Raw genomic sequence first — 13,648 nt, forward strand, 5'->3', positions numbered from 1 at the left:
TGGGAGTTAACTGCCTTGCTTAAGGGCAGAACGGCAGATTTATCCACCTTGCCGGCTCAGGGATTAGAACGAGCAACATTTCGGTTACTGGCCCAAGGATGGACTGAGAGGGGGGTATTCATCCATTGGTGTGTGTTTGTGCATGAGTGTGACTCAGTTAGGTTTTCGTAAGAATAGTGTAAACAAGTGAAAAATGAAAATGTGTGTATTGCGGGAACTGGTGTGTAACTAAGGAGGGAGGATTGTGGAAGGGGAAATGACAGATGATGTGTAGGTTACTGAACCTTTAGTGTTTACTCTCTCACATAACTGTTTACTCAAACTCCTCATGGACCCCTGGAGAGACAGACAGACAGACAGACAGACAGACAGACAGACAGACAGACAGACAGACAGACAGACAGACAGACAGACAGACAGACAGACAGACAGACAGACAGACAGACAGACAGACAGACAGACAGACAGACAGACAGACAGACAGACAGACAGACAGACAGACAGACAGACAGACAGACAGACAGACAGACAGACAGACAGAGACACAGAGAGAGAGAGAGACAGACAGACAGACAGAGACACAGAGACACAGAGACACAGAGACACACAGAGAGAGAGAGAGAGAGAGAGAGAGAGAGAGAGAGAGAGAGAGAGAGAGAGAGAGAGAGAGAGAGAGAGAGAGAGAGAGAGAGAGAGATCTAAGACTGACCATCCGTTCACTCCAGTCTCCTTCACAGTGTTCTGGGAAAGTTTTCATTTAGTCTACGAGTTGATTTGGTGGATAAAGCCATTTAGCCAGTGACCTCTGTTTGTTCCCAGAGACAGACACATTCTGGGTGGAAGTTGACAGATCTAAGGGTCAAATTACCCTCCCCAAATCCTATCCTGAAATATTAGGTCATAAACTGAACTTAAATCAGAGTGTGCAGTAAAACTTTTAACACACACACACACACTATGTAGGACCAATAACTTCATACACTCTGCTTGCTCTGAGAGAAGTGTTGACATGTTACTTATAGTGAAGCCATGGAGGCATCTGCAATGTTTGGTAAGGGACTACAAAATGATGTCATTCAAGACCTTCTGTATATTTTTATTTTATATATATTATTATATATATTATATATTATTATATTATTATATATTACCTTCTGTGTCATGTGTTTGTTTTCATTCATACATGACTTAGAGTGAAAAAAGAGGAGGGAGAGGGAGAGAGAGAATGAGGAGGGAGAGAGAGAATGAGGAGAGAGAGAGAATGAGGAGGGAGAGAGAGAATGAGGAGGGAGAGAGAGAATGAGGAGGGAGAGAGAGAATGAGGAGGGAGAGAGAGAATGAGGAGGGAGGGGGAGAATGAGGAGGGAGAGAATGGGGAGGGAGAGAGAATGAGGAGGGAGAGAGAATTAGGAGGGAGAGAGAATTAGGAGGGAGAGAGAGAATGAGGAAGGAGAGAGAGAATGAGGAGGAAGAGAGAATGAGGAGGCAGAGAGAGAATGAGGAAGGAGAGAGAGAATGAGGAGGAAGAGAGAATGAGGAGGCAGAGAGAGAATGAGGAGGGAGAGAGAGAATGAGGAGGGAGGGGGAGAATGAGGAGGGAGAGAATGGGGAGGGAGAGAGAATGAGGAGGGAGAGAGAATTAGGAGGGAGAGAGAGGATTAGGAGGGAGGGAGAGAGAGAATGAGGAAGGAGAGAGAGAATGAGGAGGAAGAGAGAATGAGGAGGGAGAGAGAGAATGAGGAGGGAGGGAGAGAAATAAAATACAAAGTCACTTCTCACCTACAGTATACAGACATAGATCACTACTCTGTTTGTGTTCAATCACACACACACACACACACACACACACACACACACACACACACACACACACACACACACACACACACACACACACACACACACACACACACACACACACACACACACACACACACACACACACACACACACATACACACACGCACACGCACACACACATGACCAGAATGTGAATTTGAACTGATGCTACTGATAAACCTCAATAGCCTACAGCAAAATAGTCCATTGATTCAACACGCTGACACTTAGGAACAGTACAGCTCTGTTGTGGTTTATACAGAGAGATCTGTATTTAACAAATACCACCACTATCTCTATGTCTGCAGTCTCCTGGACCCGTACAAATCAGCTGGGCTTGACAATCTGGACCCTCTATTTCTGAAACTATCCGCCGCCATTGTCGCAACCCCTATTACCAGCCTGTTCAACCTCTCTTTCATATCGTCTGAGATCCCCAAGGATTGGAAAGCTGCCGCAGTCATCCCCCTCTTCAAAGGGGGAGACACCCTGGACCCAAACTGTTACAGACCTATATCCATCCTGCCCTGCCTATCTAAGGTCTTCGAAAGCCAAGTCAACAAACAGGTCACTGACCATCTCGAATCCCACCGTACCTTCTCCACTGTGCAATCTGGTTTCCGAGCCGGTCACGGGTGCACCTCAGCCACGCTCAAGGTACTAAACGATATCATAACCGCCATCGATAAAAGACAGTACTGTGCAGCCGTCTTCATCGACCTTGCCAAGGCTTTCGACTCTGTCAATCACCATATTCTTATCGGCAGACTCAGTAGCCTCGGTTTTTCGGATGACTGCCTTGCCTGGTTCACCAATTACTTTGCAGACAGAGTTCAGTGTGTCAAATCGGAGGGCATGCTGTCCGTTCCTCTGGCAGTCTCTATGGGGGTGCCACAGGGTTCAATTCTCGGGCCGACTCTTTTCTCTGTATATATATCAATGATGTTGCTCTTGCTGCGGGCGATTCCCTGATCCACCTCTACGCAGACGACACCATTCTATATACTTCTGGCCCGTCCTTGGACACTGTGCTATCTAACCTCCAAACGAGCTTCAATGCCATACAACACTCCTTCCGTGGCCTCCAACTGCTCTAAAACGCTAGTAAAACCAAATGCTTTTCAACCGTTCGCTGCCTGCACCCGCACGCCTGACCAGCATCACCACCCTGGATGGTTCCGACCTTGAATATGTGGACATCTATAAGTACCTAGGTGTCTGGCTAGACTGTAAACTCTCCTTCCAGACTCACATCAAACATCTCCAATCGAAAATCAATTCAAGAGCCGACTTTCTATTCCGCAACAAAGACTCCTTCACTCACGCTGCCAAGCTTACCCTAGTAAAACTGACTATCCTACCGATCCTCGACTTCGGCGATGTCAACTACAAAATTGCTTCCAACACTCTACTCAGCAAACTGGATGCAGTTTATCACAGTGCCATCCGTTTTGTCACTAAAGCACCTTATACCACCCACCACTGCGACTTGTATGCTCTAGTCGGCTGGCCCTTGCTACATATTCGTCGCCAGACCCACTGGCTCCAGGTCATCTACAAGTCCATGCTAGGTAAAGCTCCGCCTTATCTCAGTTCACTGGTCACGAAGGCAACACCCATCCGTAGCACGCGCTCCAGCAGGTGTATCTCACTGATCATCCCTAAAGCCAACACCTCATTTGGCCGCCTTTCGTTCCAGTACTCTGCTGCCTGTGACTGGAACGAATTGCAAAAAACGCTGAAGTTGGAGACTTTTATCTCCCTCACCAACTTCAAATATCTGCTATCTGAGCAGCTAACCGATCACTGCAGCTGTACATAGTCTATTGGTAAATAGCCCACCCATTTTCACCTACCTCATCCCCATACTGTTTTTATTTATTTACTTTTCTGCTCTTTTGCACACCAATATCTCTACATGTACATGATCATCTGATCATTTATCACTCCAGTGTTAATCTGCAAAATTGTAATTATTCGCCTACCTCCTCATGCCTTTTGCACACATTGTATATAGACTCCCCTTTTTTTCTACTGTGTTATTGACTTGTTAATTTGTTACTCCATGTGTAACTCTGTGTTGTCTGTTCACACTGCTATGCTTTATCTTGGCCAGGTCGCAGTTGCAAATGAGAACTTGTTCTCAACTAGCCTACCTGGTTAAATAAAGGTGAAATAAAAAAATAAAAAATAAAATCTCGGTGAGAGAGGCTCGGCCTGGGATACATGACCCTCGGTGGAGGGTAGATATCCATCCCAGATATCTATGCTGTTATCTCTGTGAGAGAGGCTCGGCCTGGGATACATGACCCTCGGTGGAGGGTAGATATCCATCCCAGATATCTATGCTGTTATCTCTGTGAGAGAGGCTTGGCCTGGGATAAATGACCCTCGGTGGAGGGTAGATATCCATCCCAGATATCTCTGCTGTTATCTCTGTGAGAGAGGCTCGGCCTGGGATAAATGACCCTCGGTGGAGGGTAGATATCCATCCCAGATATCTCTGCTGTTATCTCTGTGAGAGAGGCTCGGCCTGGGATACATGACCCTCGGTGGAGGGTAGATATCCATCCCAGATATCTCTGCTGTTATCTCTGTGAGAGAGGCTCGGCCTGGGATACATGACCCTCGGTGGAGGGTAGATATCCATCCCAGATATCTATGCTGTTATCTCTGTGAGAGAGGCTCGGCCTGGGATACATGACCCTCGGTGGAGGGTAGATATCCATCCCAGATATCTATGCTGTTATCTCTGTGAGAGAGGCTCGGCCTGGGATACATGACCCTCGGTGGAGGGTAGATATCCATCCCAGATATCTCTGCTGTTATCTCTGTGAGAGAGGCTCGGCCTGGGATACATGACCCTCGGTGGAGGGTAGATATCCATCCCAGATATCTCTGCTGTTATCTCTGTGAGAGAGGCTCGGCCTGGGATACATGACCCTCGGTGGAGGGTAGATATCCATCCCAGATATCTCTGCTGTTATCTCTGTGAGAGAGGCTCGGCCTGGGATACATGACCCTCGGTGGAGGGTAGATATCCATCCCAGATATCTATGCTGTTATCTCTGTGAGAGAGGCTCGGCCTGGGATACATGACCCTCGGTGGAGGGTAGATATCCATCCCAGATATCTATGCTGTTATCTCTGTGAGAGAGGCTCGGCCTGGGATACATGACCCTCGGTGGAGGGTAGATATCCATCCCAGATATCTCTGCTACTAGAATCAGAGGTTATATAAGCACCATGGGTTTACAGTGTAGGGTCTCTGTGGTGTAACTGTGGATTTGTAAAGGATTTTACCATCAGATCAACTACACACAGCAGTCACACTCATGGATCGCAACGTGTGCGTGTGTGTGTGTGTATTAGCGTGTCTGTCTATAGACCGAATGCATCATCGTAAAGATAGTGATTGCAGAATGTTGAGGCGTACCTGAGAGAACGGCTCCTGGTCTCAGATAAATTCCTCCGATATTGAACAACATTCCAACCCATGTTATTCTGGATCAACACACACACACACACGCGCGCGCACGCACACGCACGCACACACACACACAAACACACACACACACAAACACACACACACACAAACACACGCACGCACACACACACACACACACACACACACACACACACACACACACACACACACACACACACACACACACGCAAGCACGCACACACACACACACACACGCACGCACACACACAATTCATAACTCCATATCTAGCATTAATATAATCTCAGGAAAAATCCATGTTCTATTTGTGACTGTCATCATGTCTCTCATCAAAACCTAACAGCCCTGCAGTCTGAACAGTTAGGGTCAAGCCTTGGTCAGGCAGTCTAAAAGCCATCAAGTCATGAAAGTCCTTCATCATCAGTCTGTTTAGTATTTTCTGCAGCTGATTGACTCTCAACAGACTGCAGTGTGCTAGCTGTGCTTGTCTTGGCTGTACAAAGTGTCTGTGCTCAGCCTCAGAGGAATGTCTCATTTTAACTGGACAGCATTGCCATTGAAGACCAGCGACTTAGTCCAACAAACTATTTTTCTTTGTCCCACATCTCAACTTTGCCTTACCTTTGTCTCTCTTTCTTTGTCTCTCCCTCTTTTGCTCTCTCTCTCTCTCTACCTTTCCCTCTCTAGTCTCTCTCTCTCTCTCTCTCTCTCTCTCTCTCTCTCTCTACCTTTCCCTCTCTAGTCTCTCTCTCTCATTCTCTCTACCTTTCCCTCTCTAGTCTCTCTCTCTCTCCTTTCCCTCTCTAGTCTCTCTCTCTCATTCTCTCTCTCTACCTTTCTCCTCTCTACTCTTTCTCTAGTCTCTCTCTCTCTCATTCTCTGTATCTCTCTCTACCTTTCCCTCTCTAGTCTCTCTCTCTCTCTCTCTACCTTTCTCTCTAGTCTCTCTCTCTCTCTCTCTCTCTCTCTCTACCTTTCTCTCTCTCTTTCCTCTCTAGTCTCTCTACCTTTCTCTCTCTCTCTCTCTCATTCTCTCTCTCTCTCTCTACCTTTCCCTCTCTAGTCTCTCTCTCTCATTCTCTCTCTCTCTCTACCTTTCCCTCTCTAGTCTCTCTCTCTCTCTCTCTCTCTACCTTTCCCTCTCTAGTCTCTCTCTCTCTCTCTCTCTCTCTACCTTTCCCTCTCTAGTCTCTCTCTCTCATTCTCTCTCTCTACCTTTCCCTCTCTAGTCTCTCTCTCTCATTCTCTGTATCTCTCTCTACCTTTCCCTCTCTAGTCTCTCTCTCATTCTCTCTCTCTCTCTCCCTTTCCCTCTAGTCTCTCTCTCTCTCTCTCTCTCTCTCTCTACCTTTCCCTCTCTCTCTCTCTCTCTCTCTCTCTCTCTCTACCTTTCCCTCTCTAGTCTCTCTCTCTCTCTCTCTCTCTCCTTACCTTTCTAGTCCTCTCTCTCTCTCTCTCTCTCTACCTTTCCCTCTCTAGTCTTCTCTCTCTCTCTCTACCTTTCCCTCTCTAGTCTCTCATTCTCTCTCTCTCTCTCTACCTTTCCCTCTCTAGTCTCTCTCTCTCATTCTCTCTCTCTCTCTCTACCTTTCCCTCTCTAGTCTCTCTCTCTCATTCTCTCTCCTGTCTCTATGAAAGGGCATCAAACCCACACTTTCATTACTTCCCTCTCCTCTCCCGCCGGTGTATAATACGCTGTCGTTGCTTAACTTCTGATCCGTTCTCCTTCACTTTGAAGTGGCTACAGCTTCATCTGCTAACAACATGGCCAAGTTCAAAGATACCACAGGCTCAGGGAGCCACTGTAGTGTGAGAGGAGAGGAGTATGTGAACAGGGAAGTCAACAGGGGCATTCTGGGATTGGTGCTTCCATTTTTTTTACTTTTAAATGAAAAGGTTGAATGGTGACCACTTTGTTGTAGTTTGAATCCCAGATTGAACCTTTAAGTATCCTGAAACAACCTTCAATACTTTTCCCCCAAACTTTAAAAAAAACTTATTGTTGAGACAAAGGTCTCATTCAAGTCCTTTAACATTCAAATCACATGTTATTAGTCACATGAGCTGAATACATCAGGTCACCCTACAGTGAAACGTTTACTTATGATCCCATAACCAACAATGCAGTTTAAAAAATACAGATAAGAATAAGAGACAAATGTAACAATTAATTAAAGAGCAGCATTAAAATAAACAATAGCGAGACTATATACAGGGGGGTGCCGGTACAGAGTCAACGTGCGGAGGAACCGGTTAGTTGAGGTAGTATGTACATGTAGGTGGAGTTATTAAAGTGACTATGGATAGATGATAACAGAGAGTAGCAGTGGTGTAAAGAGGGGGTGAAGAAGGGAGAAGAACTTCACTCTCTTTTACGTGAGTAAACAAACAAACACATTATACTGATTGAAATGGTAAATGTTCCAAGTTGTATGGTGATCATACAGGTATGACTGGTATGGTGTCTACTATACCTGAAGGAACAAATTATAACTGAAGTCACACACACACACACACACACACACACACACACACACACACACACACACACACACACACACACACACACACACACACACACACACACACACACACACACACACACACACACACACACAACCCCCCGACCCTAGTCCTTCTTCCCTAGTTTCCTGCCTGCCAAAACTCCTACAGCCCCAATCCTGCCCCTCCGCCCCAACACACACACCCCTGGACCCTGCTCCTTCCACCTCGTCAGTTCCCAGTCCTGACCTGTGTTCTGACTGGCCCCTCCAGCTGCACCCCCCTGACGTCTGACCCCGTAATCCGCCTGCCACCCGTAGGAGGGAGCATGAGTGGACAGAGGTATGAGAGGTTTAGAGGGGGGGCAGGCCGGAGTACAAGAACAAGCAGCTAACAGCTCTTAATTTATCGTAGAAAGGAGGGGTCACTGAATGTGCCTGTCTATTCAATGGAAGTCTGACAGCTGGACATCGGTACAGAAAGTAACAGAACATTTAATTGCAAAGCATGTGTGTGTCCTTGTGTGTGTGTGTGTGTGTGGGGGGGGTATGTGTGTCAAGTCTTAATGTCCACTTGCAATAACATCCCAACATTCTATTTTCCTGCTGTTTGTCTAAACACAGGGCTGTATGAAGCTCTGGGTCTCAGATCAGGCTGTTGCCAAGGGAAACACAGAAAACACTTACCACGAAAGCCACATATACATACCTCAACACACTCTATCATAACTGACACAAATATGCACACTGAGCCATCAACTTCCCAGTAAGCAAAAGAGTGGCTCTACCTTCTGTTTCCCAAGCGGCCTCTCTCATCACCTGTTGTGGCTGTAGTTGTGGAGCTGATCTGAGCTAGAGAGACAAGGCCTTTGAAGTGCTCTGAGAAGACCCTGTAGCCTCAGGCTACTGTCTGTCTGTGTGTGTATACAGGGGACCTCTGAATGGGGTGTGTGTGTGTGGGGGGTGTGTGTGTGTGTGTGTGTGTGTGTGTGTGTGTGTGTGTGTGTGTGTGTGTGTGTGTGTGTGTGTGTGTGTGTGTGTGTGTGTGTGTGTGTGTGTGTGTGTGTGTGTGTGTGTGTGTGTGTGTGTGTGTGTGTGTGTGTGTGTGTGTGTGTGTGTGTGTAGGATTGAGGGGCTATTGTGTGGGATGAAAAGGCATGTGTGTGCACAACCCAGACTGCGCCCTTGGGGAGAGGGGATTAGGGCTGGGGGTCAAAACTGAGAGAGGGGTGGAGGCAGTCAAAATAACTCCTGGTATACTATAAGACTAGTCTGTAGACTGATCAGGTATCTGAATGTGCAAATGTGTCTCCCTCTCTCTCTACCTCTCCACTTATCCCTCTCTACCTCTCCACCTATCCCTGTCTACCTCTCCACCTATCCCTGTCTACCTCTCCACCTATCCCTCTCTACCTCTCCACTTATCCCTCTCTACATCTCCACCTATCCCTCTCTACCTCTCCACCTATCCCTCTCTACCTCTCCACCTCTCCACCTATCCCTCCACCTATCCTATCCCTCTCTACCTCTCCACCTCTACTCTCTCCACCTATCCCTCTCCACCTATCCCTCTCTACCTCTCCTACCTATCTCCTCTCCACCTATCCCTCTCTACCTCTCCACCTATCCCTCTCTACCTCTCCACCTATCCCTCTCTACCTCTCCACTTATCCCTCTCTACGTCTCCACCTATCCCTCTCTACCTCTCAACTTATCCCTCTCTACCTCTCCACCTATCCCTCTCTACTTCTCCACTTATCCCTCTCTACCTCAAGTGAGGAGCGCCAAAGGTTCCTCTCTCAGAGTAGTACACTGATGAATGTAATGAGAAGGCTACATGTGTCACGCTCAATACCTTCCCACTAGACCCCTGGATTTACCTAACACGCTCCGAGGATGAGGGTGGGAGGGTTTTAAGGAGGTGCACCACACCACGCAAGGGGGAGCGACCCGTAAACCTCTCCCGAGGGGGTCTGGGTTCTGAGAATCATAGGTTCCCCTCCGATGAACATGTCAGTGCCATGTTAGACTACGGTACAATTCATAGAGTGTCAGGAAAGCTGTCACATGAAGATACTTCATTGTGGAAAGGTAAATACAGGATTAAAGAGCAGTGGAACGTGTCGGCTATAGGCTAAATTCCACAGGTCAAAGAAAAGGTCAATTCCAACCACCTCGCAGTCCAACCAAGGAGCATCAGATCAAGAACAAACTGTCGGCATAACACATTCAGACACTCATTGAGGACAATGGACATATTCAGTTTAATAATGTTACTTCCTGTTTGGCTCTTTTGGGCATTGAAGGAGAACAATAGACATACGATGCAAGTCATCTATTACAGTATTAAAACCTGTCTTTCTCAGCATCAGGATGATTTATGTTGGGTTCGGGGAGACACTCGCTGTTTTATCACACATGGTGACAACTTCCCTAAACACTCTAAACGCTCCCACATGAACCAGAGTAAAAGGGGAACCCAGAGTAAAAGCTGACCTGGAGGACCTAGAGGGAGCACCACCAAAGCACCACAGGGCACAGTTAAGCCTGGCTAAGAGGAGAGGATTTATACTACTGCTGCTGTTGTTGATAACACTACAACCACGCACAACCACTTCTCATTCTCTAATAGCTGCTTCGCACTCTTTAGTTTAACACACACACACCAAACAAAATCCTCTTCACCTTGTACCTCTTAGCTTCCATCATGGGGTTATTAACTCAATCAGGGGTCCCCTTATTTAGTTGTCATGGTGGCATGACCCAAACACTTATTAGCTGACCCCTGGGATTAGTCCAAGACCAAAGTGTTTGGGGGGGGGGGGGGGTGGGGGGTAAGTAGGGGGATCTCGCAATGATGTATGTGTGTGTGTGTGTGTGTGTGTGTGTGTGTGTGTGTGTGTGTGTGTGTGTGTGTGTGTGTGTGTGTGTGTGTGTGTGTGTGTGTGTGTGTGTGTGTGTGTGTGTGTGTGTGTGTGTGTGTGTGTGTGTGTGTGTGTGTGTGTGTGTGTGTTAGCATCTTTGACGTTCTTTAATTAAATTGCTGAGACACCAAGTCAGGAATGTTTGCTTCCTCCCTCGCTCTCTCTGCTGATCTCTTCCTCCCTCGCTCTCTCTGCTGATCTCTTCCTCCCTCCCTCTATCTGCTGATCTCTTCCTCCCTCGCTCTCTCTGCTGATCTCTTCCTCCCTCGCTCTCTCTGTCCCTCCATCTCGGGTCTTTACTTTTCCCATCCCTTCATAGACTTCAGTTTGTTTAGGTGCCCTTCCTGGCTGCCTCTCTGACTTGTATAAATCTAGCATGTTTTATTACATCTCTACACACAAAGTCATTGACATAGAGGCCTCTGAATAACATGAGGTAGACTTGAGTAGTCAAGGTGATTGTTTCTCCAAATCACAAATGTGCTATTTCACACAACCACAGCAATAATAAGCATTTTTAGAATTTGGATTTGATGAAGTTGTTATTACCATGCCATTACTATTCTATTGTATTCAAGAAAGACAAGTCAACCTAATCCAATCAGGTTAACGTTGAAATAAACAAAGAAGAGATGACAACCCTGGTCGATTAGTGAGATAACAAGCTCTAATTCAATGACCTTTAAAACAAATAAACACAAACGGGATAAAGCAACAGCAACAACCGATAACAGACCACCCTGACCTGCCTGCTGTGCTTCTAACGAACAACCCACTGGGCACAGACGTCAGTTCAACGTCCACTTTTAGTTTGGTTGAGTTTTACATTTGGTTGAGTTGTCAACTAACGTGAATTCAACGTGAAATCAACGACTGAGGATATTTAAATGATTATTATGATGGAAACAACGTCGGTTCCAGCAGTTTTTGCCTAGCTGGAACCGTATCTCTATTCTGCATGACTCTCTCTGTGAGGGTCTCTGGCTGCGCAGAGATTTTAATCTAGAATGGTGAGCTAGGCACCACACGGTAAAGATATTTTGACACGCAGATATAACCCACCATATCACATCTTGACAATGATCCGCTTTCAAAGGTTTCTGTGGATTCGGTTTCGAAGTGAGATAGAAAAGAACTATGTTGGTGGAGAAATGTTCGGCCATATAAACCTTGGCTATAGGCTAGACAGTGCTCGTTGCTCGTGGTGAGATCGATAAACACGGATAATGGGATAGACATACATGACATATAGTATCCTACATCTTCAGAGGAAAAACTCGGAAATGTTTTAATATAAAATGTGATCACAAAACTATTCTCGTTTCTAATAAAGACACGCAGTGCCAGGCATTCAGCTCACAGACAGTAACCCAGAGAAATCCCTCTTATAACTTCCCCAAGTCATATCTCGCCTGAACAGTAAACACCGTCCGATGTGCACTTTGGAGCGCACCGAACAACCTGCATAATGATTGCGCGGTCTCCAAACTGTCACAGACGAGGCTACTGGCTACCAGCCTACTTGTTTCCATCATAAAGTCGCACCAGAAGTAGAAGAACGTTGTTCGTGAGACACCTACCTGGCAAAATGTAGTCCCGAAATGTGCTCAAAGCAGTGCTATTTCTTATCCACTTTATCGACGTGTCTATGAGGCTCAAATCCCTTTAATACAGTTGTATTGTCCACAAACTTCAGAAAGGTAGCCTATTGAAATCCCTGTGCAGAACATTTCTCTCTGCGTGTCAAAGTTGCGGTCCAGAAGTCTCCGAGAGGTATGCCCCCTATGTCAAGCGCGTCCCGAGTTTTAACAATTGGAAGACGAGAGGCTCTAGAACTTTTTTTTAAAGTTGTAAGTGGGAGGTGCGTTCTGGTATGAGCGCGAACTGCACTCTGCGCGTCCATGTTCCAGAATCTGGAGCGCAGAGATGGTAACTACAGCCTACACCTGCAAACATATCAAGTGGCCATCCAATATACGTAACAACATGGTGAAAAGGCTATGCGTCCGATCACATTACGTTATTTTTTTATTGATTCTCGATTAAGGGGATATTTTTGAACATAACAAGAAAAAGCAGATATTTTAAATACTCCACTGAAGCTAAATCAGATTATTGCAGATTACTCATACAATGTTGTTTGCCTATTTGAAATATAATTCACAATATAAAATATGCATAAGTTCTGTATGAGTTCAGTGGGTGTTTATGACCACGTTTTCTTAATAATTTTCACAGACTAGGTCACTGAGGCTCGTCACTTCACATGGGTTTAGGTTCCATTGTAGTCTCCTAGCTGGTATTTCTATATAAATGGTCTTCGACATGGAATACTCCTGCCCGTCACAGAAGTTGTCAATGAGCTGTCGGCTGAGGCACTAAATTAAACTGAGGTGGGGTGGTGGGGTATGGTCGGTGCACAAACAGAGGGAAGGGAACAATAGAGAGAGAGAGAGAGAGAGAGAGGAGAGAGGGGTGGAGAGGGAGAGAGGGGAATCGTGTGTGTGTGTGTGTGTGTGTGTGTGTGTGTGTGTGTGTGTGTGTGTGTGTGTGTGTGTGTGTGTGTGTGTGTGTGTGTGTGTGTGTGTGTGTGTGTGTGTGTGTGTGTGTGTGTGTGTGTGTGTGTGTGTGTGTGTGTGTGTGTGTGTGTGTGTGTGTGTGTGTGTGTGTGTGTGTGTGTGTGTGTGTGTGTGTGTGTGTGTGTGTGTGTGTGTGTGTGTGTGTGTGTGTGTGTGTGTGTGTGTGTGTATGCAGTGGCGTGCATTCATGAAAGAGAGAGTTGGTGAACTAAGAGGAACTGACATCATGACATACTGATATGTCTTAGAGGCTAGAACATGTTCTTTATGACACATCTCTCTCTCACACACACCTGTTGGACATTATATGTAGTAGTAGTGGTTCAGACAAACTGTTA

At 46.3% G+C, this 13,648-nt stretch overlaps 1 protein-coding gene across 1 annotated transcript in view; it reads right to left on the reverse strand.

Moving 5' to 3' along the window:
* Nucleotides 1-12,552, reverse strand: part of vasna (vasorin a) — a 49,343-nt gene extending 36,791 nt beyond the window's left edge. Inside the window, exon 1 of the mRNA XM_046330930.1 lies at nucleotides 12,312-12,552. The gene's annotated coding sequence lies outside the window, so the exon portion shown is untranslated. The remainder of the gene's footprint in view (nucleotides 1-12,311) is intronic.
* Between the last annotated feature and the right edge of the window lie 1,096 nt (nucleotides 12,553-13,648).

Source organism: Oncorhynchus gorbuscha, linkage group LG26 (genome assembly GCF_021184085.1).
Source record: "Oncorhynchus gorbuscha isolate QuinsamMale2020 ecotype Even-year linkage group LG26, OgorEven_v1.0, whole genome shotgun sequence".
Taxonomy (NCBI): domain Eukaryota; kingdom Metazoa; phylum Chordata; class Actinopteri; order Salmoniformes; family Salmonidae; genus Oncorhynchus; species Oncorhynchus gorbuscha.